Source organism: Felis catus, chromosome B4 (genome assembly GCF_018350175.1).
Source record: "Felis catus isolate Fca126 chromosome B4, F.catus_Fca126_mat1.0, whole genome shotgun sequence".
In the NCBI taxonomy this organism is placed as follows: domain Eukaryota; kingdom Metazoa; phylum Chordata; class Mammalia; order Carnivora; family Felidae; genus Felis; species Felis catus.
In genome coordinates this window covers 39,089,203-39,117,198 of record NC_058374.1, presented here as the reverse complement: position 1 = coordinate 39,117,198, position 27,996 = coordinate 39,089,203, and the positions used below count along the sequence as shown (strand labels likewise).

General features: G+C 43.9%; 1 protein-coding gene and 1 long non-coding RNA gene across 3 annotated transcripts in view; one reads left to right on the top strand and one right to left on the bottom strand.

The window, feature by feature from the left end:
* Nucleotides 1-2,290: 2,290 nt before the first annotated feature.
* On the bottom strand, nucleotides 2,291-18,965 carry LOC123386512. The gene is made up of 4 exons (XR_006600484.1): nucleotides 18,835-18,965; nucleotides 13,147-13,295; nucleotides 5,424-5,611; nucleotides 2,291-4,277 (listed from the first exon to the last, which is right to left on the bottom strand). It is a non-coding gene; the product is annotated as an uncharacterized LOC123386512 (long non-coding RNA).
* Nucleotides 17,987-27,996, top strand: part of CRACR2A (calcium release activated channel regulator 2A) — a 141,094-nt gene continuing 131,084 nt past the window's right edge. For both annotated transcript variants that reach the window (XM_011283726.4, XM_019834378.3), the window contains exon 1: nucleotides 17,987-18,423. The gene's annotated coding sequence lies outside the window, so the exon portion shown is untranslated. The remainder of the gene's footprint in view (nucleotides 18,424-27,996) is intronic.

Genomic DNA, 27,996 nt, shown 5'->3' with positions numbered 1-27,996 from the left:
TGGTGTCCGTCATTAATATTGGAAAGTTCTCAGCCATTATTATGCAATTTCTTTTGCTTCTTTCCTTCTTTCTTCTCCTTCTGTATGCCCACTACACATACGTTATACCTTTTGTAATTGTCCCACCGTTATTAGGTATTCTCTTCAGTTGTTTTCATTTTTTCTCTCTGCATTTCAGTTTGGGCAGTTTCTATTGACGTATCTTCATTTTCATTGATTCTTTCTTCAGCTGTGTCCAGTGTACTGGTGAGCCCATCAAGGGCAGTCCTCATTTGTGTTACAGTATATTTGATTTCTAACATTCTTTGTGATCCTTTCTTAGAATTTCTATTTCTCTGCTCATGTTCTCTATCTGTTCTTGCACATTGCCACTTTTTTATTAGAGCCCTTAACATATTAATCATAGTTATTTTAATGTTTATTTTTTAGAGAAAGAGAGAGACAGAGAGACAGAGTGTGAGTGGGGGAGGAGCAGAGAGAGAGAGACATAGAATCCCAAGCAGGCTCCAGGCTCTGAACTGTCAGCACAGAGCCCAATATGGGGCTGGAACTCATGAACTGAGAGATCATGACCTGAGCTGAAGTAGGATGCTTAACTGACTGAGCCACCCAGGCGCCCCTAATCATAGTTATTTTAAATTCCATATCTCAGAATTTCAAAGTCTGTGCCATCTTCCAGTCTTGCTTTGTCTCTTCAGATTGTTTTCACTTGCCTTTTACCATGACTTACAAGTTTTTGGTTCAAAGCGGACATAATGTATTAAGCAATAGCAACTGAGGCAAATAAACCTTTAGTGTGAGGTTTTTTATTTTTTAATTAAAAAAAATGTTTATATTTGAGAAAGAGAGAGACAGAGAGACAGAGAGACAGAGCCTGAGCTGGCGAGGGGCAGAGAGAGAATCAGAGGCACAGAATCAGAAGCAGGCTCCAGGCTCCCAGCTGTCAGCACAGAGCCCAATGCAAGGCACAAACCTGTGAACCGTGAGATCATGACTTGAGCTGAAGTCCCACTCTTAACTGACTGAGACACCCAGGGACCCCTAGTGTGAGATTTGATGTCAATCTGGCTAGTTGCTGGGTTGTATTTAACGTTTACTGTAGCTGCAGCTACCAGAGGCTTCAGTTACCTCCTGCGTCCTTGTGTTTTTCAGCCCTTTCCGTTGCACTCTGCTTTTATTATACCAGAGCCCTGTTGATGTGCTGGTAAGGTGTTGAGGAGGGATGATTTCTGTAATCTTATGGTTAAATCTCAGTCTTTTGGTGTGCCTGAGTCTCTGGGATATGACCTTTGGAAGTTTTTCTTTGTCTTTTTAAAAATTTCCTTAAGGTGAAACAGGAAGTCAATACAGAGCTAGAGCTGGCTTCCCCCAGGTAGATGAAGCTCTGATAAAGTTAGCCCTTTGGAGAGCAGATTTTTGTTGTGAAGCATATATTAAAATGGTTACTTTCCCCCTCACTTCTGCTGGAAACATGAGGGAGTTTTTGTCGGATCCTCACCTTGAGACTTTGGTGGGGTTCCTAAAGGTAAAGCCAATGTAGGTGTGGGGGCTTTCCTAACTGCCCGCACCTCCAGGAGCTTCTCACTTTCCAGCAAATCCACACTCACCCTCCAGCAATTCATCAAAATATTTAAGTATTCCTACCATTTTATGGCTGTAGTGGCTTTTCCTTTAGGTAAGGTGATTGAGGCTGTGAGTCTCTGTATTTACCTGTGTCTCCAGATGTTAGGCTGACACTTTGCCTTGTGACATCAGTTTTCTGATGGGTCTTAGAACTAAGTCATTTATCTTTGGTTTGTTGAGCTTTTATCTTGTTGAAAGGATGGAAGTGATGAATTCAAGCTTTTTACATGTCATAGTTGACTTTCAATCTCCTTGTTTCTTTCTTTCTTTCTTTCTTTCTTTTTTCTTCCTTGTTTCTCTGAATCTAAGCTGCTTTTCTTGGAGACAGCATTGAATTTGGTCTTGCTCTTTTCTACTCAGTCTGACAATCTGTGTCTTTTGAGTGGAGTGTTTTTTTTTCCTCACACCACCAAGCAATTCTTGGATACCAGCTGCATGTTCTACAAGTCAACTCAATTCTGACACCTATTATCTGGAGACAAGCAACATCAGATTCCGCAGGTCCAGGGTTCAGTCCTGCTGAACCTCCTGCCTCCTGCTTCAGACTTCAACTGCAAGCCTAAGTTGTTGTCTGGTGCTTCCCACTTGCTGGATGGCAATTAGAAGTTCCCCTGACCCCCTTCTTGGGTTTGATTACTAGAGTGGCTGACAGAACTCAGGAAACCAGTTTACTCATTAGATTCCAGTTTATTGCAAAGAATATTAAAGGATATGCATCAATAGCCAGATAAAGTGATACATAGAATGAGGTCCCACATAAAAGAGCTTCTGTCCTCATGGTTGGGGCCTGACATGGTGACATGTGGAAGCATTCTGGCTCAGCAACCTGGAAGGTCTCCAAACCCCATCCTTTTTGGGTTTTATGGAGGCTTCATTACATAGGCATGGTTGATTAAATCATGAGCCATTGCTAATTGATTCAACCTTCAGCCCCTCTCCCCATCCTGACAATCATGGGTTGGGACTGAAAGTTCTAACTTTCTGATCATGGTTGGTTGCCCTGGCAACCAGCTCCTCCTTTCCATCTTTAGGGGATTTCTAAAAGTCACCTCATTAACAGAAACTCGGTGGTGGTGGAAAGGGGATTGTTATGAATAACAAGACATCCAATTCACTTTTGTGGCTCGGAAACAATTTCAGGAACTGAGGACAAAAGACCACATATTATAATGAAAGATACCACCATTGCTCTCCTCACTTAGGAAATTCCAAGAGTTTGGGGACCTGTGAGCTGAAAGCTATGGACAGAGACCAAATCTATACTTCTTATTATAACTCACACTATCACAGTAGACCATATTTATATATATTTTAAATTTTTTTTAACATTTACTTATTTTTGAGAGAAAGAGACAGAGTGTGAAGGGGAGAGGGACAGAGAGAGGGAGACACAGAATTGGAAGCAGGCTCCAGGCTCTGAGCTGTCAGCACAGAGCCCAATGCAGGGCTTGAACTCACGAATCGTGAGATCATGACCTGAGCTGAAGTAGGACGCTCAACCGACTGAGCCACCCAGGCACCCCTAGACCATATTTATATCTAGTGAATTACTGATAGGGTTGGACTTCCATCTGCTGTTTTGCTATTTGCTTCCTATTTTGTATCTTTATTCTTATTCTCCTCCTTTCTTTCGTTTGTGTTGAATAAATAGTTTTAGTATGTCATTTTAATTCTTCTGGTTTTTTCCTTTTTGCTGTACTTTTTAAGTTACTTTCTTAGTGTTTGCTCTAAATATTACAATATGCATTTCAACTTATGACAATCTAATTCAGAATTCTAATTAATTCTAGAAACTGTTTTGTAGGGGCAGAAAAATGTTTTCTTTTTCCCTTCTAGGTTCTTTGGCTGATCCAATAATTAAAGTGATATAAGATGGATTAGTAGCAGAAGGTATAGGAGTCCCATAAAAATATGAGCCCCAAAGGGCAGCCAGGTAATTAAGGCTTATAGAACATCCTGAGCTAAGGAAAGGTACTGGAGTCTGGGGATAGAAAGAGAAGGATGGCCATTCACAGGAAAGTGAGAGATGTTTGAAAAGTAAATATTGTCTTGTTGTAAAGATAAATTTCTTAGGTATAAAAGGTATCTCTAGCAATAGCTCTTTTCCTAGCATATAAGGAGCAAATAATGTAAATTTAGGCCACTGAGGGGTGGGGAGAGGTAAAGAGCTTTTCCTTAATTTGAAGTTTCTTGAAAGTAATCAACCTAAAATAATCCTGATGACAAAGAGACATATTCTGCTCCCCTGCAATACTGTCTTTGAAACTTAAAATAAGAAGTTTCACAGTCCAGAAATTAAGTTGAAAGATTGCTCCAAATCTCTTTGAACCAGACTCAGTCTTGAGAATAGATCAGTTCAGTTTAAGAGTTGTCTCATTTTGGGAAGCAGTCCTGCAGGTGGGCTCCCAAAGTTAGGCCTCTGTTGTGCAAGCAATCAGGTAAACAGAAGAAAAACAAAGGTTAATGGTTGCAGCAAATTATAAACCTAGTGCCTGAGTCTTGAAAGCTGCCAGTCAAGAATATTTCTAAATGCCAGGCTTGAAGCATCTTCAGATGGAATGAAGGCAGACAGGGACAATTTGACTGATTTTCCTGGTTTGCAGTTTGAATGTCTCTGATGATGTCATCAGGTATACTGTGGTAGGGTCACTTCCCTAAGGAGAGGAAAAAAAAAAGAGATAGAGAAAAGGGAAAAAACCAACAACCTTCAAGGTAACGTGATTATGCACCTATGTGACAACAGCCCTCATGACCTTGTAAACTGAGACCGCTTAATCAGACTACATGTTTGTGTGTGTTACCATATATGGGAGACAAAGAAATAGAAAAGGTATTTAAAAAACCTGCCACATGACGTTCGGTTCTCAGTTCTTCGGGTGTGAACCCAACTGAGTGGTGCTGGCACGAATAAAGTTGCTTCCTGGAAATTAAAAAGCCTCGGTGTCATGAATCTGAGAGAGAGAGAATCCTGCTATAGTACTGGTCAGCTTTCTGTGTGGCCCATTCAGCAATGGGCATGAAGGTTGTCTCAACATGAGCTATTGTGGAAATTTTTCTGAAGTTTATATCAACTCGTCTAGCTTCAGTTTGCAGGGCTTCAGGGAAAAGTTCTCAATGATTCCAAGTCAAAGGATGGGAAAAAATTGGAAACATTAGTTTAAAGATCTGTAGCTCGATATTTGAGGAGAGTAGAAGAATTCAGGATCTAGTCCAGTTTACAGATAAATAAAACCTCAAAGGCAATGGGCAATCATGATATCTAATAGCCACAAAGGTGAGCTACTGAAACATAATTTATCTCTCTAAAATCACTTTCATTTTACAGATATATAGATATAGAGATAGAGATAGAGATAGAGAGATACAGATATAGATGTGTGTGTGTGTGTGTGTGTGTAATTATGTATATACGAATTTTAGTTGGTTAACATACAGTGCAATATTCATCATTTATATACAGCTCCCATAAAATCATTTTTATTTTTACCAAAGATAGCCAAATTAAGACTATTTTGTTTGCAAAATAGGTCTACTTTCAAAAAACTTGGCCTGATTATTTACACAAGCGTGGCAAGAATAGCAGCTGACCACATAGACTCTTTTAAATCTGCTTTACTGGAACTATCATAAGGAATCTCAGACTGAACTTTTAAAAGCCTCTCCAGGCTAGGAAGCCAAGCCAAAGGCTTACCATCAGACTTTGCCTACAATATCATAGATTTGGGTAAATTCCTGTCTTTGAGGTCCCAAAGATATCCTGAGGTTCCTTCATCTGCCAAGAAGTGACCTACCTTACTCACCTATTTAGACTGTCAGGAATCTTGTAAGCAAGGTACAAGCCTGTTTTTCCAAGGGGCATTATTGGCTCCATAAAAGGCAGCCTGTGTTCCTTGAAGCTGTCCGGCATATCTGATTCTATGCACATCTCTCTCAAATATGTCATTCCAGTCAAAGCCTTGGTAATCTAACAGATGTTTCCAATTTTGTCCTGTTACAAGGAGAGCAGATTCTTATTGAACTTTTGCACATAACTCTATTGCCATGGAAATAAGAATACTCACTCACTGAGAGTTTCCAAATCCTGGAGGGATCAGGTAGGGAGAAAATGTGATTGTTTCATCTTTGATTGCAAAACTACACTTTACCAAAGTTGCTTTAAGACATAGGTAGCCTAAGAGAAAATTTTCCTTGGGGCATCTGGGTGGCTCAGTTGGTTGAGCATCTGACTCTTGGTTTTGACTCAGGTCATGAACTTGTAGTTCATGGGATCAAGCCCCCCATGAGGCTCTGTGCTGACAGCATGGAACTTGCTTGGGATTCTCTTTCTCTCCTCTTTCCCCCTCTCTCAAAATGAACAAACTTTAAAAAGAGAGAGAGAGAGAAAATTTTGCTTAAATCTGGAAAAACAAGACAGTTTCAAACAAAAAGTCATAAAAATTATAATCATCTTCATCAGTTTATTCAGCCCATGTTATTAATTCTTGTTCTGCTTGAATCCAGTTTTCCCACTAGTTCTGGAAAATTCTTACCCATTCCGTTTTATGATCAGAAACCTGTGCTTGTCAGAGTCCTTTCCATGAATTCACTTGAAGATGAAGCACTTTTGTGGGTATGGTTTTGTAAATGCACCATAGTAAAACAATCACTGTAAATGACAAAAGACTTACAAATGGCCAAAGCTGAAAATCTGAAGAGAGTTCATTATAATACTATTGATAAAGAAATTTGGTTATTTCTGTGACACACATATTGTAAGATAATACCTGGAATTACAAGTGGTACTATTACACTAGGACATACTAGAATTTTAGGCATTTCATACAATTCTGGAATGGTTTTATATCTAAACAAATACAACATAAAGAAGACTTACTGTTACTTCTTAGTTGACAATGTTTCTCATGTAATTTAATATATTAAAGAAACCTAATTAGTGCAATATTTTCCTATTTATAAAGAGAGAGAACAAACCTTTTTAAGATGTTCTAGGGATCCTCTGGGAAATTCCACAGTTGGTTCAAGGTCAAAAAAACTTCATTTGGAATTTGATTTGGTAAAGTTTATCACAAATATCAAAAGGTTTATATCCTTGATTAATAAGGATCACAGATCACTATGAACCAATACTTAGTTATCTATTTAACCAAAGCAACAATACAAAATTTCAAAGGCAAACACAGGAAGTCACACAGTTGTGAGCAAAACTTAGATCTTCTAATATTGAGAAGTTTCTGTTTTCTTGAGTGCTAAAGATCTGATTAAGACAACATGAAGCACAAGAAATTATTTTGATAAAACATAAACTCTTTTCTTCCTAAGCAGATTACTTAAAAGGTAAAGAGGAACTTTTCATAATCTCTTATCAGGAGCAGACCAATAGTCCAAGAAAACTTTGTCCTTTTAGCAGATGAGAGAAAATCAAGTTTTAGTTTTATATAAGAACACCACTGATTTTAAAACTGAATTTTATAACCATTATAATACATTTATTCAATCTAAGCCAACTTGACCATACAAGGTCAGATTCTCTCTCTCTTCCTCTCTTCCCAGCTTTCTGATTTGTCCTTGATTCTTTCCTTTCCCATTTGATATTTCACTTTTGAACCAAATTAGTTTCTTTTCCCTCTATCTCTATTTCTCAACTGTTACACTGGCATTCTCTATGTTGGCAGATTTATGAATTCATTTCATAATTTTTAGAAGGCTGTGCCCTTTTTTTTCTTTGCATGTGTCATTTATAATAACACAATCTCTGGCACAGGGCATGTTTACAAATAGTCCCAAATATCTTTAGTTTCTTTGAAATAGGAAGCCAAAAGTATATAAATCTATGCTCAGTAATTAATATTTTATTATTTTTACCTTATTGAAAATGGTCTAGATATTCAATAATTTTGTATTATTTAACTTAACTTCACATAACTCTAAAGTTTCAAGCTACCAAAAAGATTTTGGAAGCTATTTTTAAGTACACATACCATAAAATGTAACTATTGCTAAAAATTTCACCTATAAATTCTTATCCTGTTTGCATCTAAATCACTGCTCCCAACAATTATGTGTATGCTAATTATAAAAACTTCATGACACATTGGACAAAGTCAGCTGACATCCAAAATGATTTTTCTTGCTGACAAATTTTTTTTTATTTATTTTTTATTTTTTTTCAACGTTTTTTATTTATTTTTGGGACAGAGAGAGACAGAGCATGAACGGGGAGGGGCAGAGAGAGAGGGAGACACAGAATCGGAAACAGGCTCCAGGCTCGGCTCGAACTCACGGACCGCGAGATCGTGACCTGGCTAAAGTCGGACGCTTAACCGACTGCGCCACCCAGGCGCCCCTCTTGCTGACAAATTTTATAAGAGATAACATGAATTTGACTAGTAAACCCAAGTCGAATAAAAGTTACTTGTGTTATAGTCAATGTTGATAAATCTAAAGACATGTATGTTTCAATTAAACCAATGAACTTAAACTGGCTTTAATAGTGAATATTTTTCCAGATCATGCAAACCTGAAAAAATTTTGGGTCAGTTTCTGTTATATTTCTGAGACCTTTAGGATTGCTCTACTTATAAGCACTTAATTTTAAGCCAATTAAATAGAGCTTTTTCATAAATTAACTTGGCAATACCATCCAAGGTGGAAATGAGGTGGAAAATGTCACACATCTACTATATGTACATCCAGAGACATGGAAATGTGAGAAGTAAGGGAGATGATTCAGTTTCAGAAATACCAAATAAAATGTGCTGTCTAGTTAACAGTAGGTTTACAACCTATTGGAAATATGAGTGAACCCCCTACCACAATGGAGTCCCAAAACTTTAGACACTTCGCTTCCTGGTTCTTCTTCCCCTCTCTTGTTTCTCGGGCTTATTTTCTCTGGCTTTGCAATGAGCATGTGCCAAAAAACAAAGGGAGGAGGGACTGAAAGTTTCTGCATCACCTCAGGGAATGATGCACATTTGTTCCCATCAGACAACTTTTTGCCCTACATGGGCACAGGCAACTTCCGGTAAGGCTGTAACCTCTGTAGTACTCAGCCAATGAGGAACCAGGGGAGGGACTTGCACACTAGGAGATAAATGGTCCACCGTGACTGTCCTTTAATATGCCTTTCAATCAGACACCCCCTCTTGCAAGAATGTTGATTAAAGAAAGCCTCACTTCACTGTGTTCTGAGTCTCTGTGTCCCTCCTTTGATTGGGTTTGTGGGCTTATTTCTTACAGTAAACTTACATAAAGACAGACAGAGAGACCTTATAGCTATTGTTTTAAATTTTTAGCCATGAGTCCGGTACAATAATCCAAAACTAACTGGTTTATAAAATAATAGTTGAATCCAAAATTTATTTTGCCAGTTGGAATAAATTAAATTCACCTGCTTAGATAGCTAAAGCCTTTAACTCATATTTGCCGAGAAGACATTTAAGATTTTTTCATTAGCCCAGTTTCCAAATCAGTCCTTCTTTTCTCCCCTCCTTCTCTTGAGAAACTTCTCCCTTAAAGCTTTCACTTCAAAGAATGGCTCTTAGTCTTAGAGAAGATGGAGGTAGAAAATTTACATCACAAAGGCACATTTTCTTTAAGGAATTTTGGGGTATATTTGCCTATTATCAGAGGTCTAGAGTAATTACTTTTAAAAATTTTCCTTCTTTTTCTTAAGGGCAGGACAATTCTGTTTGTAGTGACATGATCTACAATACCTAACAAGCATTTTGAGATGAATAGGAGAGGCTTGGGGATTGGTAAGGATAAGTGAGGTTTGCATTGCTTCTAGAGTTACATTTATGGTTTTGTAGAGATTTGTAAGACAGTAAATTGTTTCTAACTCCTCAAAGAATTGAACTGCAGCTTGAATATCAACAGAACAACCCACCTATCCAACCAGACCTGCTTCTTTATATCAGGGAGATTTCCAACTAAGATGGAAATCAGAGACTTCTGTGTTTTAAAACTTCAGGATTAACTTCTTTAATGCAGAATGCCTTTTTAATTTTTTTAATGTTTATTCATTTTTAGAGATGGTGACAGAGTGCAAGCAGAGGAAGGGCAGAGAGAGGAGGAGACACAGAATCTGAATCTCCAGGCTCTGCACTGTCAGCACAGAGTCCATGCTAGAACTCAGGAACCAAGAGATCATGACCTGAACTGAAGTTGGATGTTCAATGACAGCCACCCAGGTGCCCCCACAATGCCTTTCTAAAAATCTATGTAAATCAGGGGCGCCTGGGTGGCTCAGTTGGTTAAACCATGAGGGGCTCAGGTCATGATCTCACAGCTCATGAGTTCAAGCCCCACATCGGGCTCTCTGCTGACAGCTCAGAGCTTGGAGCCTGCTTCAGATTTTGTGTCTCCCTCTCTTTCTGTCCCTCCCCTGCTTGCACTCTCTGTCTCTCTCACCCTCTCTCAAAAATAAATAAGCATTAAAAATTTTTAGAAAAAATCTGTGTAAATCATTCAACAAAGGACTTTGAGTGCTCTCATTCTTTCTGGGTACACAATTCAACCTTGGGTCAATTCACCTTGGGTAGGGGGGAAGAACTTAATTTGCTTTTATCAGTCCCTGAATATCAGCCTCCAGCTGATCCATTTCCTGATCATTTATAGGAAGGCCTGGGAGAAATTCTAGTTATCCTTTGGGGAGAGGGCATTCCCCAGGGGGCTATCTGGCTTGTCTGATAACTATAGTGTAATCATGCATTAAGAGAACATCCCTTAACAGCAAATTGGGGTCTCAGTGAGTGGGATTGTGAATGGCCACTAATCTTTTCAACCCTTGTCTAAATTTGTTAGGTTATTCTGAAAGTGGAGGTAAAAGGGTTTTATAATTTAGAATACCTGCTGCTGTCCAGGGGACATGAATTCTTTGCAGGATAGGGGGGTGTCCAATATACATCTGCAAAGACATTGCATAGGAAGGGCTGATCTTGCAGAACCAGATTACAGAGTCCTAGAAAGTAGGAGTTGGAAGGGACAGAACAGTAAGCCTTACTGCCCATCTCAGGTGCTTCTGCCAAATTACTTTCTTGATTTTCATATTTATATGGGTAACCTGCATACCCCAGGCCTGGAGTATGCTGTTCATAAATCTTGCAAAGAAAGGGAATTCAAACCAAGCAGCTGGGTGTTGAAAGGATTTTCTGGGAAAACTGGAGGAATTGGGGGGGATCTAAGGGAATTTGATGAGGTCATAGGCTAGATTTGAGAGAAAGGGCCCAGTGACCCAAAATATTTTCTGGAGCATCAGCGACAGGGAGCTGGGGATGAGGAGAAGGGAAATTCAAGTTAGATGTGGATTTTGATTTTCGTTTTAAGTACAGTTTCTATTCTTCTGTCTTATTAAGGAAGCTCCTAGGGTTAGCCCTCATACTCTTTTGTGTTCAGTTTTAACTTGATCTTTCCACAGGTACTGTTGGAGAAGTGAATAAAGTACGCCAAAGATGGCCGATGGGGCTAAAACAAACTCTGGTCTCTAGCTTAGAGACCCCTCCTCCAGTTCTTCTTCCTTTGTTTGCTGAGGGTGCGAAAACCCCCACAGGTATGGAAGGTGACAACTATAAATTACCCTTCCCACTTGCATTCAACGCTCAGGTCTTTGGAGAAATGGTCTCCTCTGAGCTCACTGGTGTTAAATAAATCTCCGATCCACCAAGATCTCCAAGTGCCGCTTGGTTTTTTCACCAGCGGTCCAGCCTGGTTCTGTAACAGTACTAGTGAGACAATTGTTTAGGATGAGTGTTCTCTTGAAAAATTTGTTTTTCTTTGAAATATAGGCAATTCAAAGGATCCATCATCTGGCAGTGAGTGAGTAGGATCTTACAGGGACTCAAACCAAAAAGTTTTTTTATGGCTTTACCATGAACACAAGAGGCATCCTTCAAGGAGAGTGCAAAAGATACAGCCCTCCCCATTTCCACAAAGTTCCACAAATTTCACTCTCAGGGTTAGTGTAAGAAAGATCTAGCCACAGGGGCGCCTGGGTGGCTCAGTCGGTTGAGCGGCCGACTTCGGCTCAGGTCACGATCTCGCAGTCCATGAGTTCCAGCCCCGCGTCGGGCTCTATGCTGACAGCTCGGAGCCTGGAGCCTGTTTCGGATTCTGTGTCTCCCTCTCTCTGACCCTCCCCCGTTCATGCTCTGTCTCTCTCTGTCTCAAAAATAAATAAACATTAAAAAAATTAAAAAAAAAGAAAGATCTAGCCACAAATGGGATGCACCCCACATTTCTGTCTTACCAAATTAGTGAAGTGCTGTTTCCCTTTTCCCATGAGACTAATGTGGAAATGAGGTTGAGACAACAAAAGTCCTGTATGTGCGTGGACCCATTATAACAAATCCCCCACTGTCCAAGAGTTGGGAGTCAGATAAGAGAGCAAGTGCATGTCAGTATGTGCATCCTCTGGTTGGTGGAGACAAGAGAGAATATACTCACTGGTCATAAAGCCAAGCTCACAAGACATAGAGCAAGATGAGAGACGAAGAATCAGTTAAGCATCTGACTCTTGATCTCAGCTCAGGTCTTGATCTCAGGGTTGTGAGTTCAAGTCCTGAGTTGGGCTCCGTGCTAGGTGTGAAGCCTACTTAACACACACACACACACACACACACACACACACACACACGGAGGAAACTGTTCACATTAACAGCTTTAGTTAAGCCTTGGGTTTCTTAGCACCAAATTAATATCTGAGAGCGATGTGCTGCTGGGTCTGGGATTGTGTGTTGTTTTACAGTCTACTTTGCTGCATAGAAATTTTCTTGAGGTTGACAGGCGACCCAGTGTCAGTCTAACCCATTTTGTGACCAATTTATCTTAGCTCAGAGACAGCGTTAGGTGGCCAGAGCTCTATCAGCTTTGAGGTGCTGATTTGACCACCACACGCTTTCACTTCCAAGATTGCCTTAGCAATAGCCTTTACCTCATTTGCATGTTCACTCACAGCAAAGTTTGTCTAAACAGACATCAGTCTGGAAGAACCATGAATTCACCAGTCTGTAAGGCTGGTCTGGACAATAGGCTATAGGACCTATGCCTGTCTTCTACCTATGGTTTTCCTCCTTATGACAAATGACACAAAAGACAGAGACAAAGGAAAAAAATGACTATCTCTGGGACAAAAGGGATCAATACAAAATAAAGTGCTCATAACAAATCTTTTTGAAAAGTGTATTTATTTTGAGAGAGAGAGAGAAAGCAGGGGAGGGGCAGAGAGAGAGGGAGAGAATCACAAGCAGGCTCTGCACTATCAGTGTGGAGTCCAATGTGGGACTTGAACCCATGAACCATACAATCATGACCTGAGCCAAAACCAGAGTCAGATGCTCAACCAACTGAGCCACCCAGACACCCCCATAACAAATCTTTAGCAGAGTTGCTGTCCCTAAGGAGCTAGTTCACACAAATATTCTTTCCTACCAATCTAACTTTACAAAAAGAAGAGGACTCTCACCACTCTCCCCTCCATCAGACCCTGTAGACAGGGATCCAGGAGACTGACGTGGTAAGAATTCTTACCTTCTGCCAGCTTTTGTCAGAGGCCCCAGGATCTCTCAGCAGCAGCAGCAGCCCCAGAACCAGTGGTGTCCAGCCAGTGAAGATCCCTTTCACAGTTGCCAGATGTAGGGGTGGAAAAAATTTCCATTCTTCTCTTCCAGGTTCTTTGGCTGGTATAATTATTACATTGATGTAAGACAGATTAACACAAGAAAAAGAAGCACATTTTATTTCACGTATGGTGGCCCCATAGAAATATGAGCCCCAATGGGCAGCTAAGTTATAGAACATCCTAAGTTAAGGAAAGGCGTTAGGGGTCTGGAAATACAAAGGAGAGGCAGATCGTTCACAAGACGGGAGGAGACGTTTGGAAAACAGGTTGTCCAGTTACACACATGAGCTTCTTAGGTAAAAAGGTATGTATCTTTGATAATAGCTCTCTTCTAGTACAGGCCTCCTTTCCAATGTAAATTTAGGCAGTTGAGGGGGAGGTAAAGAGCTTTTCCTGAATCTACAGTTTCTTAAAAATAATCAGCCTAAAATAATCCTTATGCTGGAGTGGCATATTTTTGGGGTGACAAATTTTGCTCCCCTGAAGTTTCAGTATATTTTCTTTTCTCCCCTCTTTTGTTCCATTATTATCATACCTATTTCTACATATGTTATATAGTTAATACAGCGTCATAAAAATTTTTGCTTTGTAAAATTTATGTTTTTTAAACAAGTTAGGAGGAGAACTAAGAAATTATACTTATAGGGTCTTTTATATTTACCCACATGTTTATCATTTCTGAAGCTCTTCATTCTTACTGTGGATTCAAGCATCATCTGTTATCACCTTCTCTCAGATTAAAGGGTTTCCTTTCATATTATTACAAGGTGTGTCTGCTAGCACAGCACTGTCTCCGTCTTTCATTATCTGGGACAATCTTTATCTCACCTACATTTATGAATGACGGTTTTGCTGGATATAGAATTTTCAGTTGACAGATATTTTCCAGCACTTTGGAATACGTCATTCCACTGCTTTGTGGTATCCATTGTTTCAGGATTGATTCATTTGTATAATTTCTATCTTTTTATTAAGATTGTTTTTATTCATTGAACTGTTGTCCTACTTTCTTTAAATTTTTGAGTAATTTTGTTTTGTTTTTTGTTTTTTGTTTTGTTTTGTTTTGTTTTAGTTCCTAAAACATATTTGTAACAGTTGCTTTAAAGATTTAGTCTGATAGAGCTGACACCTTAGGGACACATGGTCCCTACTGACTTTTTTTTTCTGAATAGGGTCACACTTTCTTGTTGCTTTGCCTGTGTTACAGTTTCTTTGTTGAAAACTGCATATTTTACATAGCATTAAAAGAGGACTTCAACTACTCTCATTTTGACCTCAAGCTTTCTAATTGATTAAGTTCTTTTCAGCTTATTTCTTATCCTAGGCAAAAGACTATGCAAGCAAACCATCCCCTGATGGGAACCAAAACTATCCCCTCAAGCAGTAAGGACTTCCCTGAGCCAGCAAGACCGCAAGACAACAATCAGATTGACCTTCACTGCCGGCCTGCATGTACCCACCCACCGTTGTCCCACATTTTCCTTATATAAACCCAAAAGTATTTTGGGCACTTTGAAGACCATCTATGAGATACTAGTCCACTGTCTTCCTGTGGTTAGTATCACTGAAATAAATCATTTTCCTGTCTCACCTCCACTTATTTGTCTTTTCTCTTTCTCCCATCAGAGGGGGAGAGAGAGGGGGAGAGAATCTCAAGCAGGCTTCATGCTCAGAAGGAGCCTTATGTGGGGCTCAATCCCACAATCCTGGGATCATGAGCTGAGTCGAAATCTAGAAATCTAGAGTCAGATGCTCAACCAACTGAACCACCCAGGTGCCCCATCATTTCCATTTCTTTGAATTTTTTCCAATGGCAAGTGGCCAAACCTCATCTGTTTTGAACCCCTAGAACCAGGTGCTCTTGCACCCCTGCACCCCAGCTACAGTATATTGTAGTAACTACATATTATAGTCTCCCCCCTGAGTGCTGTTTTGTGTGTGTGTTCAATAACTTGCCTCGACTAAATCGGTGAAGTCTGCCTCCCCTGCAATGTGCATCCGCAAATGTTTCTGCTGCTTTGTTCTTCTTGCTATTTATTCAATAGGCCCTTTGACTTTTATTTTCTCAAATTGCAGATTGTCAGCTAGTATAACTTTTGATATCTAAAATCTAGCATTGGTTGACAGCACCAACAATTTTTTTTTCCTTTACCAAAACAAAACATCTTCCCCAAATGGCGACGTTCCTAACAAGCTGTAGATGGTGGACGAATGAAGTAATCCGGAGCCTCCCACGGTGCACGAGGCAGCAGCTTCCTTTTGTTGTCCCTGCTCTTAGAACGGGGCTCCATCCACCAAACTCGGCTTACAAACATTTCCTGGCTTCCAGAACCCTGCTTTACTTTCCTGTGTTTCTCATCGCCCTATTTACGACGTTAGTATCCAGGGTAAGGTGGTTTTGCATGAATGTGTGCGCATGCGCGAGAAAGCAAACTCGTGAGGACAGAAGAGCTGTCCTTTCCTTTTTGAAATATTTTATAAATAGCAAAATAGTAGATATAAAACATTAATTTAATCATCCCCACGGAGCAAATTCTACCTGAATTTTCCTGTACTTTTTTGGGTAACATATTACTCATGGTAGACTCTAATTTTTTTTTTTTTTTTTTTAGCAGAAGTAATGATATGGTTTCTACTGTCCTTTAGGAAACACGCTTGACTATATGGTGCCTTTTCTTTCCTTGCCCCATAAATGTGAAATTCAGAAATGCCTGATAGAAAAGTACAACCTCCTACCCAGGGTGGCATCAGAGGCCACACTTAAAGAGGGTGGAGGTGGGATGACATCCTGCATTCACAGCCAGGAGTGGTCATGTCACCACTGCCATTGGTCAAGTCGCCCTGAACCACAGTTACCCTCTTTATGATAGATGGGATTGGCTCTATGACTCTAGTTTTCTTCCAGCTCCCTAACTACAACCCCATCTGAATGATGAAGCCCATCTTGCTGCAGGAGGGAGGGCAGAAAGCCATTGCTCATGTCTTGCTTGACCTGCTTCTGAAGGATTCCAGATTGGTGAACCCCGCAGGGGAAGTACATGCCTTTCATAAATTTCCTCAAGGAGACCTCATTTTTCCTAACTTCTGGCTTTATGCTTCAATAACAGCCATGAGCCTGACTTGGCCCCTGCAGCCTCATGGAAAATGTCTTTCCTCTGCAAAGCCCAGCATTTTCAAAGAGGAGAAAGATGGCAGATGTGGATACTGGGCAACCTTCCCTGGAGTCCACTTACTCCAGTCGAGCTCACTAACCCTCTGCCCCCTCAGCAACTGTTTGCTTTGGACTTTGCTGGATAGGCTCTGGGAGGTGGGGCAGATGCTGCCATTCTGCATGGCGCCGCCCTGGAGAGTCAATATTGAAAGGTCTGTTTGTTTTTCTAGCCTCCACCTGTTGGAAACTCCATAATTACAGCCACTCGTAATCAGGAAGAAGGGACAGCAGGGGAATTCCTGTACTGGAACAGTGAATGTTTCCACTGTTCTCCTGGGGGGACCAAGAGAGACCAACCCGCCTTCAGTTATAGTTGAGAACAGCGTGTAGGCAAGAAGACACAGAGATGACAGGAGGAGGGTGCCATGAAGCTTAACGGTGACTCAGGAAGCACACCTCCTGGAAGTGTCCCGTGCCCTCTAAGCCTACTTGCTACTCTCCCTTATTGGGTGTCCCCCCACCACTCCCCCAGCAAAGGAGGCAGCAACTCGCAGCATAAGTGTCTAAGTGCTACCCACCCCATTGGCTTACCCCAGACCCTCCAACCATCACCTATTTTCCTGTGTTCTAGAGAACTTGGGGAGTCACCCAGGACATCCCTCCACCTTCCTCTTGGGCCTCACTCCCCACCCTTACCCACTGCTATCTTCTTCCACAGTCTCTGGGACTTAGGGGCTTCCCCACCCCCACCCGTGCTCTCCAGGCCCTCCTGTCTCTTCTGGAACCAGGGCCTTTGACCCCTCTGCTCTCCCCATTCCTTCTTTCTTCATCAGATTCTTGACCTCGATCTAGAAACACTTTGTCTCCTTTACATTTCTCTCCCCCTCCCTGCGCACTATCTCCTTCCCTCTGCTGCCAGTCTCCCTGAGAGGGGCCCCTCCTCACTCCTCTATTTCCTCACTTCCCATTCACTCCCAAACCATAGTGTTGAGGCATTCAACACTCCTCCCAAATAAAAACAAAACGCAACACAACACAACAAAACCCCTGTTGTAGGACCAGAGGAAAGGGAGAAAAGGGGTGCTGGTATGAGCAGCACCAGAATGGTGCACCCAAAGAGAAGATTCAGGGGTGTTCTAGTGGGGTCAGTGTCTGGGGAAGGATTCCAGGAGAAGGGGACATTTCAGCGGGGCCTGGATGCATGAATAAGAGTTCCAAACTCAGACAAGAAAGGGGAAGGGTGTTCCAGGCAAAGCAAGAACTCCCAGAGGCTGCTGTTTGGCAACAGCCTGGGTGCCTAGAGCCGGGGTGCATGTGTGTGTCTTGGGCAGACGGGTTGAGGCTGGAAAATGAGCGTGTGGCCAGTTTGCCCAGGAAGGTTTTATATCCAGGCTGAGGGTCATCCGTCAGCCTGAACCTTGGGAGGCCTCTGGAGATTTATTTAATGCTTTATTAATACATATGTATTGGATGTTATTATGTGGGCATCTATGCCCACAGTTCACCGTATAGAAGAGACAGGAGAGCATGAAGGGCAAAATCCAGGCAGGTTGAACAGCAGGGGTGGGCCTGGGGTGGACCTGGAGTTTTTCAGGGGTGCATATCCAAAATGAGAGAAAAGCAGCGCCCTACCAGGCTGTCTGTAAACATTCTGAAACCTGGGCGAGGGGCCTAGGGGCACTGGAGCAGAGGGGCCCGGGAAGTCTGACCAGTCAGGCAGGCTAAGTCAGCAGCAGCCCCGCCCTCACCACCCAGGCTCCCGGGCTGGCTGAGGTCGCCTCCCGCCGGCCCAGACCCCACCGCGCGGCGAGGGCGGATCCTGGAGGGCGCCCAGGGGGCGGCGGCGCCGGCAGCGGGGGTGGGGGTGGGGGGCTCCAGGCACGCCACCGCCGCTTCTCTGGCGCCGTGGGCTGGTGCTGCCGGTACGGGTCGGGGCGGAGAAAGTGGAGCAGCCCCGCCTGGCAAGAGGCCACCTGACAGCTGTGAACTGAACCCGCGGCAAGGGCGGGTCAGAGGGAAGGCAGCGAAGCCCAAGGTACGGTGGAGGAGGGTTGAAGGGTCGAGGGGTACACGCTCCCCCTTCCCCGCTGTGCGCGGTGCAGCCCGGGAGTTGGCGTTTCCTCTCTGTACCCCCGGGGGCAGCCAGGTGTGCGCGAATGTGTGCGCAGCACATGGAGTTGGGGGGCAGGGGAGGCTGTGTGCCCCGGAGGGGAACAGCGGGGCTCCCTCACTCCTGCCCCCACACTGTGCCCGGCCCTTGCTCCCTGGTCGGGAAGATCCCTGAGAGGGACTGGAGGAGGGTGGAGAAGCACTAGGGTTGAGATCCAGAAGGCCCTCAGGGACCCTTTTGCCACACCCAGCCTCTTCATTTTACAGAAGAGGAAACTGAGGTTCAGAGTGAAGTGACTTGCCCAAGGTCACAGGTCTAGAAAGGAAAACTCCTTACTTGCATGTCAGTGCTGTTATGAGCTCTTGCCACGTGGACCAGGACAAAAGCATGGCTGTTACCTTGAGTAAACACAAAGCACTGAGAGAGACAGAGAATCAAAAGACAAAGAGACAGAAAGAGAACCTTCCAGAGCAAAGGAAGAAGGTCAGGAAATGGGCTTATTACTGGGGCTGCACTTCCTCCCTGGGCCTGTTCCTGCTGTGGTCTGGCCACATGACTCAGCTGGCGCTGCAGCTGTGGACTAGGTGTGTGTGCGTGTGCGTGTGCGTGCATGTGTGTGTGTGCATGTGTGTCTGTGTGTGTAGGCACATGTGTATATGTGTGTGTGCACACGTGTGTATGTGTATATTAGCACCAAGATGTAGTGAATCTCGCCAAGCATTTGGAAAAGCCTGCTGAGTCCATATGTCCATCCACTTATACACAGTGAACTTGTTGGGGACTGCCCTGTGTTTGACTCTGAGAAGGTTTTTATAGACAGGTTCTGGCATTGAATGGACCATTTTAAGCCCGTATTGCCTTTATTTCCTTTAAACAACACACACATACACAGAATGGCCCATTATTTCCACTCATCCATCAAGTGGTCAAGTAATTTCCTTGACATCTCAAATTGTTTCCTTTCCTTTAAGAGACATTTGGTTAAGGCTTAACTTAGAGCCAGAGGGTGTCCCATCCAAGTGTGCATGGTCAGTGAGAGCTGTCAGTCAAGTCAGAAGGTACCTGTGCCCACTGCCAGCCCCCGTAGGCACTGATGGGGGAAGCAGAAAGGAGAGGGTGGTTGTGGGAGAAGAGGAAGGAGAGGGAGGGACACAGTGAAGAGAAAAAGGAAGGAAGGAAGAGCTAAGTCCATGGCACAGACAAGTCAGTGGCATGGGCAGAGCTGTGTTTGGGGATCTACACTTCAGGAACATGCTCCCCAGTACTTAGAGACGGCACAAAGCCGGGAGATAACCAGATGGACATAAAAGAAAAGACAAGAGCTAGTCAGCCTTAGAATTTATCGTGCAATCCATTCACTTATGAGAGTGAAAAGGAGAGTGTTAATAATGATGCAGGACACCCTGGACAAATTGGTCTTCCTTATGACAGCCAGTACACATTAACTAGAACACATATGCTTCCTGGTTGACGCTCCACTAACAACCCCATCACTCTGCTGTCATACTTTTTTTTATAGAAAAAGTAACTGAGGAACAGAGAGGCAAAGTATCATGCCCACGGTCACGCAGCCAGTAAATGGTAGAGGCAGAATTTGAGTGCAGACATTTGGGCTGTTCCAGAGCCTGGATCTGCAGCATCACATGACCCTGGCCCTCCACCACCAGCACTAAGATAGAGAGGACTCCCCTGTCCCCTTCCAGAACTCAGCATGTGAGCTTTTAGGTAGTTGTTTCCTCTTATATCTGTTCTCAACCGTCAGCTTAGCATGACATCAGCTGGATAGGAAGCCGAGCTGTGGTCAAAGCTGTAGTGACAGAGGAGGAAGCACGCTGTGGGCCTTGTCCTTACAGGCTGCACCTTGTTTAGACAGCCTTGGCCTCGGGTCTCTAGGTTCTGATTCATTCTTGCTTTGTAGCCACTCTGGCCTTTCAGACTGGGTCCCTGAGGATGTTTGGTCTGGGTTAGATGTAACAAGATCCTCTGGAGGGCCTGTGTTGGGAGTGGGTTCCTAAAGGCCCTCTACTGCCAGGAGTGACTCAAGGAGGCCACCGTCTGACGGACAAAGTTACATTCAGGGGTCCCTCCCAACTTGAGGAATATAGGATTTTCTTTTGTGACAGATTCTTATGCTGACAGGCATTCCCTTTGTCAGTTTGTTTTGGCTCCCAGCCCTGGCTTTCTCAAAATGTCAGTGGGGCTCTTTCTTCCCTGACCTGCTTGTTGACACACCCTGGATGGGCTGGCCCGGGGAGGCATTGCTGGGGGCAGCATCTTAGCAGTGAGCAGAGTCTGGCCCTGGGTGATGCTCTGGGCATTTCTAGGAGATGCAGGAAGGTGGGAGCAGACAGGCTTCCCATGTGGGTCAGGTTCCAAGAACCTCTGTCCCCACTGACCTTGTGCTAAAGACCCCTTATTCACATAACAGAGCTACCCTGCCCTGAGGGCTGGGCCTGAGAAATTGTGGGAGGGAAGGAACCTTCCTTCTTCTTCTTCTTTTTTTTTAATTTATTCATTTTTGAGAGAGACAAAGACAGAGCATGAATGGGGAAGGGGCAGAGAGAGAGGGAGAAGCAGGCTCCAGGCTCTGAGCTATCAGAACAGAGCCTGACGCGGGGCTCAACCCCATGAACCGTGAGATCATGACCTGAGCCAAAGTCAGACGCTTAATACACTGAGCCACCCAGGCGCCCCCGGAACCTTCCTTCTATAAGGGAGCTCCAGCAGTGTGGCTGGATTGGCTCAGCACCCAGCCCTTGCTCCTTGCACTCTCCTGGGTCTGTGCAATCCTCTGCCCTCCTGGGCTTGGAGGAAAGGTGAGAAGGTGAGAAGGTACAACTTAGCACCCAGGCTGGAGTGTGCCAAGACCCTCTGGGGCCATGGTGTGGGTGCCCTCCCCCCGCAGGGCCTGCATTTGCCTTTCTGGCCAGGCAACTTCCTTAGCTCCCCTTCTAACTCACAGCAGCACCAGGGAAGTATGAGCCTGGCTACAATGGCTCAGTTGCCAGTGCAGACAAGAAGACAATCTCCCATTAGCTGGGCGATGGGTTTATTTTCACTTTATTTACTTTAGAGATTGCTCAGTGTTGAGCTCCAGGATATGCAGCTGGCCCAGGTATTTGGATGGAGCTTTGCCACACTGAATCCACATAACCCCACACCTGTACTCGATGGGGTGGGAGGGGAGAAAGATGGACTTCCAGCAGCCCCACCCTGAGTAAACACAGAACTGAACCCCCATTTTACAGATGAGGAAGCCAAGGCTCTGAGAAGTAGAGTAATTTGCCTGAAGTCATATAGTCAATAAGAGCCCAATCTGGGGGGGGGGGGGCGCCTGGGTGGCTCAGTCGGTTAAGCGTCCGACTTCGGCTCAGGTCATGATCTCACGGTCTGTGAGTTCGAGCCCCGCGTCGGGCTCTGTGCTGACAGCTCAGAGCCTGGAGCCCATTTCAGATTCTGTGTCTCCCTCTCTCTCTGCCCCTCCCCTGTTCATGATCTGTCTCTCTCTGTCTCAAAAATAAACATTAAAAATTAAAAAAAAAAAAAAGGCCAATCTGGGGGGCACCTGGGTGGCTCAGTTGGTTAAGCGCCCAACTCCCAGTTTCGGCTCAGGTCATGATCTCACAGTTCCCCAATTCGAGCTTGCATCCGACTCCAAGCTAACAACACAGAACCTGCTTGTCATTCTGTCTCCCTCTCTCTCTCTCTCTCTGCCCCTCCCCGACTTGTTCTCTATCTTTCAAATAAAAGTTAACCTAAAAAAAAAAAAAAAAAAAAGAGGCCAATCTGGGATTTGAACTTGCAACCTAGCCCCAGGGCCATGCCTCAACCATCCCTCAGCTTGCACCTCTGAATGCTGAACCCAGAACCAGAACCAGACTGGCTCTGACTCTGACCAGCCATGTGTCCTCAGCCTGAGTTTCTTCCCTCTTCAGTGAAATGGGAATAATTACCTGCCAGTCTGCCTTGGGTGAGCAAATGGATATGAAAGGGCACCGCAGTGAAGGCTTTCAGGAGCCCTTTGGTCGTGGTGTCTTTTGCTGTTGAGCTCCACCGTCCAGGGCTTGTCGCTCCTTGCCAGCATGCCCATCTTAGCCCCCGCTTCCCCAGAGGACAGGGACAACTTCTCTCACCTAATCAGCATCTGTGCTTCCTGAGCTCCTCTTGGCCAGCTAAGGGCCCCCAGGGGACCTGATTTAAGAAGAGAGGCCATGTCCCTTCAGCCAGCGTTCACAGTCCCCTTGGAGGGTTAGTCTAAAAAAATGGCCAGTCCTGTTGGGGTTCAGAGCAAGCAGAGTCAAGTATATATCTTGTGGCCTCACAGAGCAAGTGGGATTTGAGCTGAACCCAGAAGAGCGGGTCAACCTTGGAAAGACACAGAGGAAAGTGGAGGCGTTGGAGGTAGAGCCTGTGACAGGGTACGAAGCACAGTGGGCAAAGGCATGCTGGTGAGCAGCAGGAGGGCCTTCCCAATTGAAGGGTCCCCACAGAGGCCTGTGTCACCGAGTCACTGTGTCCGGCTTCCAGCAGAACTCCGCACCACATTGCTGCCCTTGTGCTTGTAATGACAGCTGGGAAATGCTGTTGGGCCCCAGTGAGGCCAGGCCCAGCCCACAGGGCATTTATAGCAGGAGTGCCCTGAGGCACAGGATAGCCCTTTACTCTCTGGAATGGTGGCACCAGGCTGGCATGCCTTGCTGCGGACACCAGTGAGGTCATGGCCAAGGGGGTTAGAGACCCTGGCCAGAGAGGCTACATGTGCCTCCAGCTAGGGTTTATATTTCTGTGGGGAAGGAGGGGGTGGTGTGTCAAAGCCACTCTGTTTATAACCTGAACAAGACAGCAGCACCACTGTCCCCAGAGAACATGGAAGGGAAGGGGTGGAGGTCCTTGGAAGCTTCCTTCTATTTCATCTGAATTATGGTCAGAAATTCCTATCGGGGAGATACCGTCAGAAAAGACGAATTGTTCTGCATAAGAATCTTAGCTCTTTCTCTGATGCCATGATCCGTGGTGGCTGTGGGTTTTCAAGTCTTCTGACAGCTTGTATGAAACAGACGTCTCGGGGGCACCTGGGTGGCTCAGTGGGCTGAGTGTTCGACTTTGGCTCTGGTCATGATCTCCCGATTCGTGAGTTCGAGCCCCGCATCGGGCTCTCTGCTGTCAGAGCAGAACCCACTTCAGACCCCTCTCTCTCTGTCCCTCCCCTGCTTTTGCTGTCTCTCAAAAGTAAATAAACCTTTACGAAAGTAATAAACAGACGTCCTGGGTAAGGATCAGCTTCATGCGAAAGAGGTGGTAGCCTTCAGTGTGGTGTCTGGGTGCACGGACAGTGCCTTCCCTGAGTCCCACAGAGAGAAGGCGACCCTAATTCTCCTTTCTGTTACTTTTGTTTTAATGTCTTCGGTGGGCTAAGAGTTCAGTTTTAGGATATTGCTTTATTTTAGAGTTTTTTTGTTTTTTTGTTTTTTGGTAACTTGGTCTTTTTTTTTAATTGGAGTAAAATATACAGAACATAAAATTTACAATTCTAACCATTTTTAAGTGTGTAGTTTAGTGGCATTAAGAACATTCACAGTGTTGGGGCGCCTGGGTGGCTCAGTCAGTTAAGCGTCCAACTCTTGATTTCCACTCAGGTCATGATCTCACGGTTTGGTGAGTTGGAGCCCCGTATTGGGCTCTGTGGGAAGCCTGCTTGGGATTCTCTCTCTCTCTCTCTCTCTCTCTCTCTCTCTGCCCCTCCCCTGCTCACACTCTCTCTGTCTCACTAAAAATAAGTAAATAAACTTAAAAAAAAACAGCATTCACAGTGCTGTGTAGCCACCACGACCACCACCAGACGTGTCTTCATCTTCCCAACTGATACGGTGAGGTATTAACCCTGACCCCAGAGAGTTCCCCAGTCTTGCTGTGTCTCAGCTTCCTTTCTCGCAGTGGCCTAGCTATCAGATGCCCCCTCCACTTGGGCAATCTTTTTGCTGCTGTTCCTTGATACTTGCTGGGGTGTTGTTTTTTTTTTACTCTTTGCTTCTGCCACAAGAGCTTCTGTGACACTACACTCCTTTGGGCTGGGTTCTGTGCTGAGCACTTTATACAGCACCTCATATATTTCTCCCAATGGTCCGCTATGGTATTTACTATCATTCATCCTTCGAGATGAGGATGAACAAAAAAGATGTGGTTTATAGATACAATGGAATACTACTTGCATCAGAGATGCAACATCCTGAGGCCATGGTAATGCCAGAGGCCGGGATTGACTCTGGACTCTCTGACCTTCCTCCTTCGTCTGGATGGGAATATCATTGTATAGAATCAAGCACAGCATCTACTCCAGAAGGTTTCTAGAATCTGCAAAACTTTGGGTATATGTCCCATGAACCATCTTCCATTAGGATTCCTCACTGGAGGCTTTAGCCAAAAAGGGTTTGCTTGTAAATAGCTTAATTACATACCATAGATAAACTGCTAATGGAATTTACCAAACTGCTAAATTAAGCTTCTCAACTAATTACACACGTACTATAAAGTGCGAGTTTAGCTTTGACCGTGCATGGGTCCCTCCCACGGCGAGATAGATGGCGAATTCTCTTTGGCCATAGGGATTTGGTCACCATGTCAGTTCTTATTCTTAATCACGAGCAGTTGTGTTTTTCTGTCCCCTCTTGGTGTTCTGATGAAGCCTGGCTCTGCATTTACTCAGGCAATGTAATTTATCCCTACAACATGTTTGTCCTGACTACAAATGTGCCAGAATGTATTTCCTCTTTCTTCAGCAGACATTCTTTCCAGCATTTTTATCTTTTGCAGTGTGTGTCTCTTTGGCACCTTTCTCCTCCTCCTCCCCCTCCTCCGCCTCCTCCTCCTCCTTGCCTCCTCCTCCTTTTTTTTTTTTTTTTTTTTGCTGTACTAAATGACTTATTATTTTGTAAAAAATAATTGATTGTCAAATTGGCTTACATGCAACACTCAGTGCTCATCCTAACAAGTGCCCTCCTCAATGGCCATCACCCACTTTCCCCTCTCCCCCACCCCCCATCAACCCTCAGTTTGTTCTCTGTATTTAAGAGCCTCTTATGGTTTGCCTTCTTTTCTCTCTGTTTGTAACTAGTTTTTTCCCCTCCCCACCATGGTCTTCTGGTAAGTTTCTCAAGATCCACATATGAGTGAAAACATGTATCTGTCTTTCCCTGACTGACTTCTTCCATTTAGCATAAAACCCTCCAGTTCCATCCACATTGCTACAAATGGCATGATTTTATTCTTTCTCATTGCCAAGTAGTATTCCATTGTATCTATAAACCACATCTTCTTTGTTCATCAGTTGATGGACATTTAGGCTCTTTCCATAATTTGGCTATTGTTCAAAGTGCTGCTATAAACATTGGGGTACAAGTGCCCCTATGCATCAGCACTCCTGTATCCCTTGGGTAAATTCCTAGCAGTGCTATTGCCGGGTCATAGGGTGGATCTATTTTTAATTTTTTGAGGAACCTCCACAGTTTTCCAGAGTGGCTGCACCAGTTTGCATTCCCACCAACAGTGCAAGAGGGTTCCCGTTTCTCCAGCATCTGTAGTCTCCTGATTTGTTCATTTTAGCCACTCTGACCGGCATGAGGTGGTATCTCAGTGTGGTTTTGATTTGTATTTCCTTGATGAGGAGTGATGTTGAGCATCTTTTCATGAGCCTTTTGGCCATCTGGATGTCTTCTTTAGAAAAGTATCTATTCATGTCTTCTGCGCATTTCTTCATAGAATTATTTGTTTTTTGGGTGTAGAGTTTGGTGAGTTCTTTATGGATTTTGGATACTAGCCCTTTATCTGTTATGTCATTTGCAAATATCTTTTCCCATTCCGTCGGTTGCCTTTTAGTTTTGTTGATTGTTTCCTTTTCAGTGCAGAAGCTTTTTATCTTGATGAAGTCCATTCAATAGTTCATTTTTGCTTTTAATTCCCTTGCCTTTGGGGATGTGTCAAGTAAGAAATTGCTACAACTCAGGTCAGAGAGGTCTTTTCCTGCTTTCTCCTCTAGGGTTTTGATGGTTTCCTGTCTCACATTCAGGTCCTTCATCCATTTTGAGTTTATTTTTGTGTATGGTGTAAGAAAGTGGTCTAGTTTCATCTTTCTGCATGTTGCTGTCCAGTTCCCCCAGCACAATTTGCTGAAGAGACTCTTTTTTCCATTGGATACTCTTTCCTGCTTTGTCAAACATTAGTTGGCCGTACATTTGTGGGTCCAATTATGGGGTCTCTATCTATTCCATTGGTCTATGTGTCTGTTTTTGTCTGGCACCTTTCTTCTTGTTTTTCATCACCCTCTCTGTGGACTCTGCTGGCCCCTGTTGTGTTGCCCCACACTCAGATTTCTAGGGTTCATCTTTGCTTGGGGCTCAGGGTTTCATTTTTGGGAGATGTGGCTTAAGTCCAGGAATGAAGTCAGCTGGAGAAACAGCAAGGTATCCAGCAGACTTTGACATGGGATCCCTGCATAAGATAATTTATTGAGTACCTATCATGTGCCAGGCACTGTTTCTAATCTAGGACTTAGCATCCCCATTTTACAGATGAGGGGACTGAGGCTCAGAGTGGTTAAATAACTTGTCTGAGTTCACAAATCTAATTCTAGATTAGATACTTACATCAAGGACATCTCCCCCATTGCTGCCGATCCTTCTGTATCAGAAAGGCTCCCTGCAAAGGCTAATCCCTTGGGGAATGAGGTCTGCTGAATAACAGAGCTCTGTTAACACACCTGTAACATGGGAGCAGATTCCTCTGACTTGGTACTAGGTAACGTGCTCCAGGTACAGGCCAGTCAGAAATATAGGGATGGGGAAGACCGATTGAAAAGTCTGCTCTAGCATTTTTTAAGGAATGTGATTTTAATACACTGGACCACTGCTTGAATCAGAAACAAAGACCCAAAAAGGAACTGCTAAGTGAAATGAATGTTAATGAAAAAAAAAATTACTAGGCCTCCATTGTGCAATCACACATTGCAAACTAAAAATATTTTTTTAAACATGCAAGCCCTATTTGCTGGAGTTAGAAATAGAATGAAGAGCTCTAATTTGTTCTGAATAACAATCACATTACACCACTTACCACATCTGAATTTTCGGATACTTCAGGGGCTAAGTGAATGTGATTTTAGTGATTATTAATGCCAGCCTCCCCCACCCCCCCCCACAAAACCCCAAAACTTAAACAAAATGGATAACAGGTAGTGATTAAGCACCTACTGTGTGCAGTACGTTGCACTGGCAGAAAGAACAAAGGCCCTAATACTTGTGTTGACAGCATAGGTGACTGTTACAAAGAGGGCAAGACAGAGTGTGTACTCTGGAAGGAAATGGGCTTTAGAGAAGGCATAACAGTGTAGGTGAGAACTGAGCTGGGCTTGCAGTGATAGTGGAATTCAGCAGATGGGTGGTCACATCGAGTCCTGGGAGGAGTGTTCCATGAGAATCCTTCAGTTCATTTTAATAGACAGTGTCT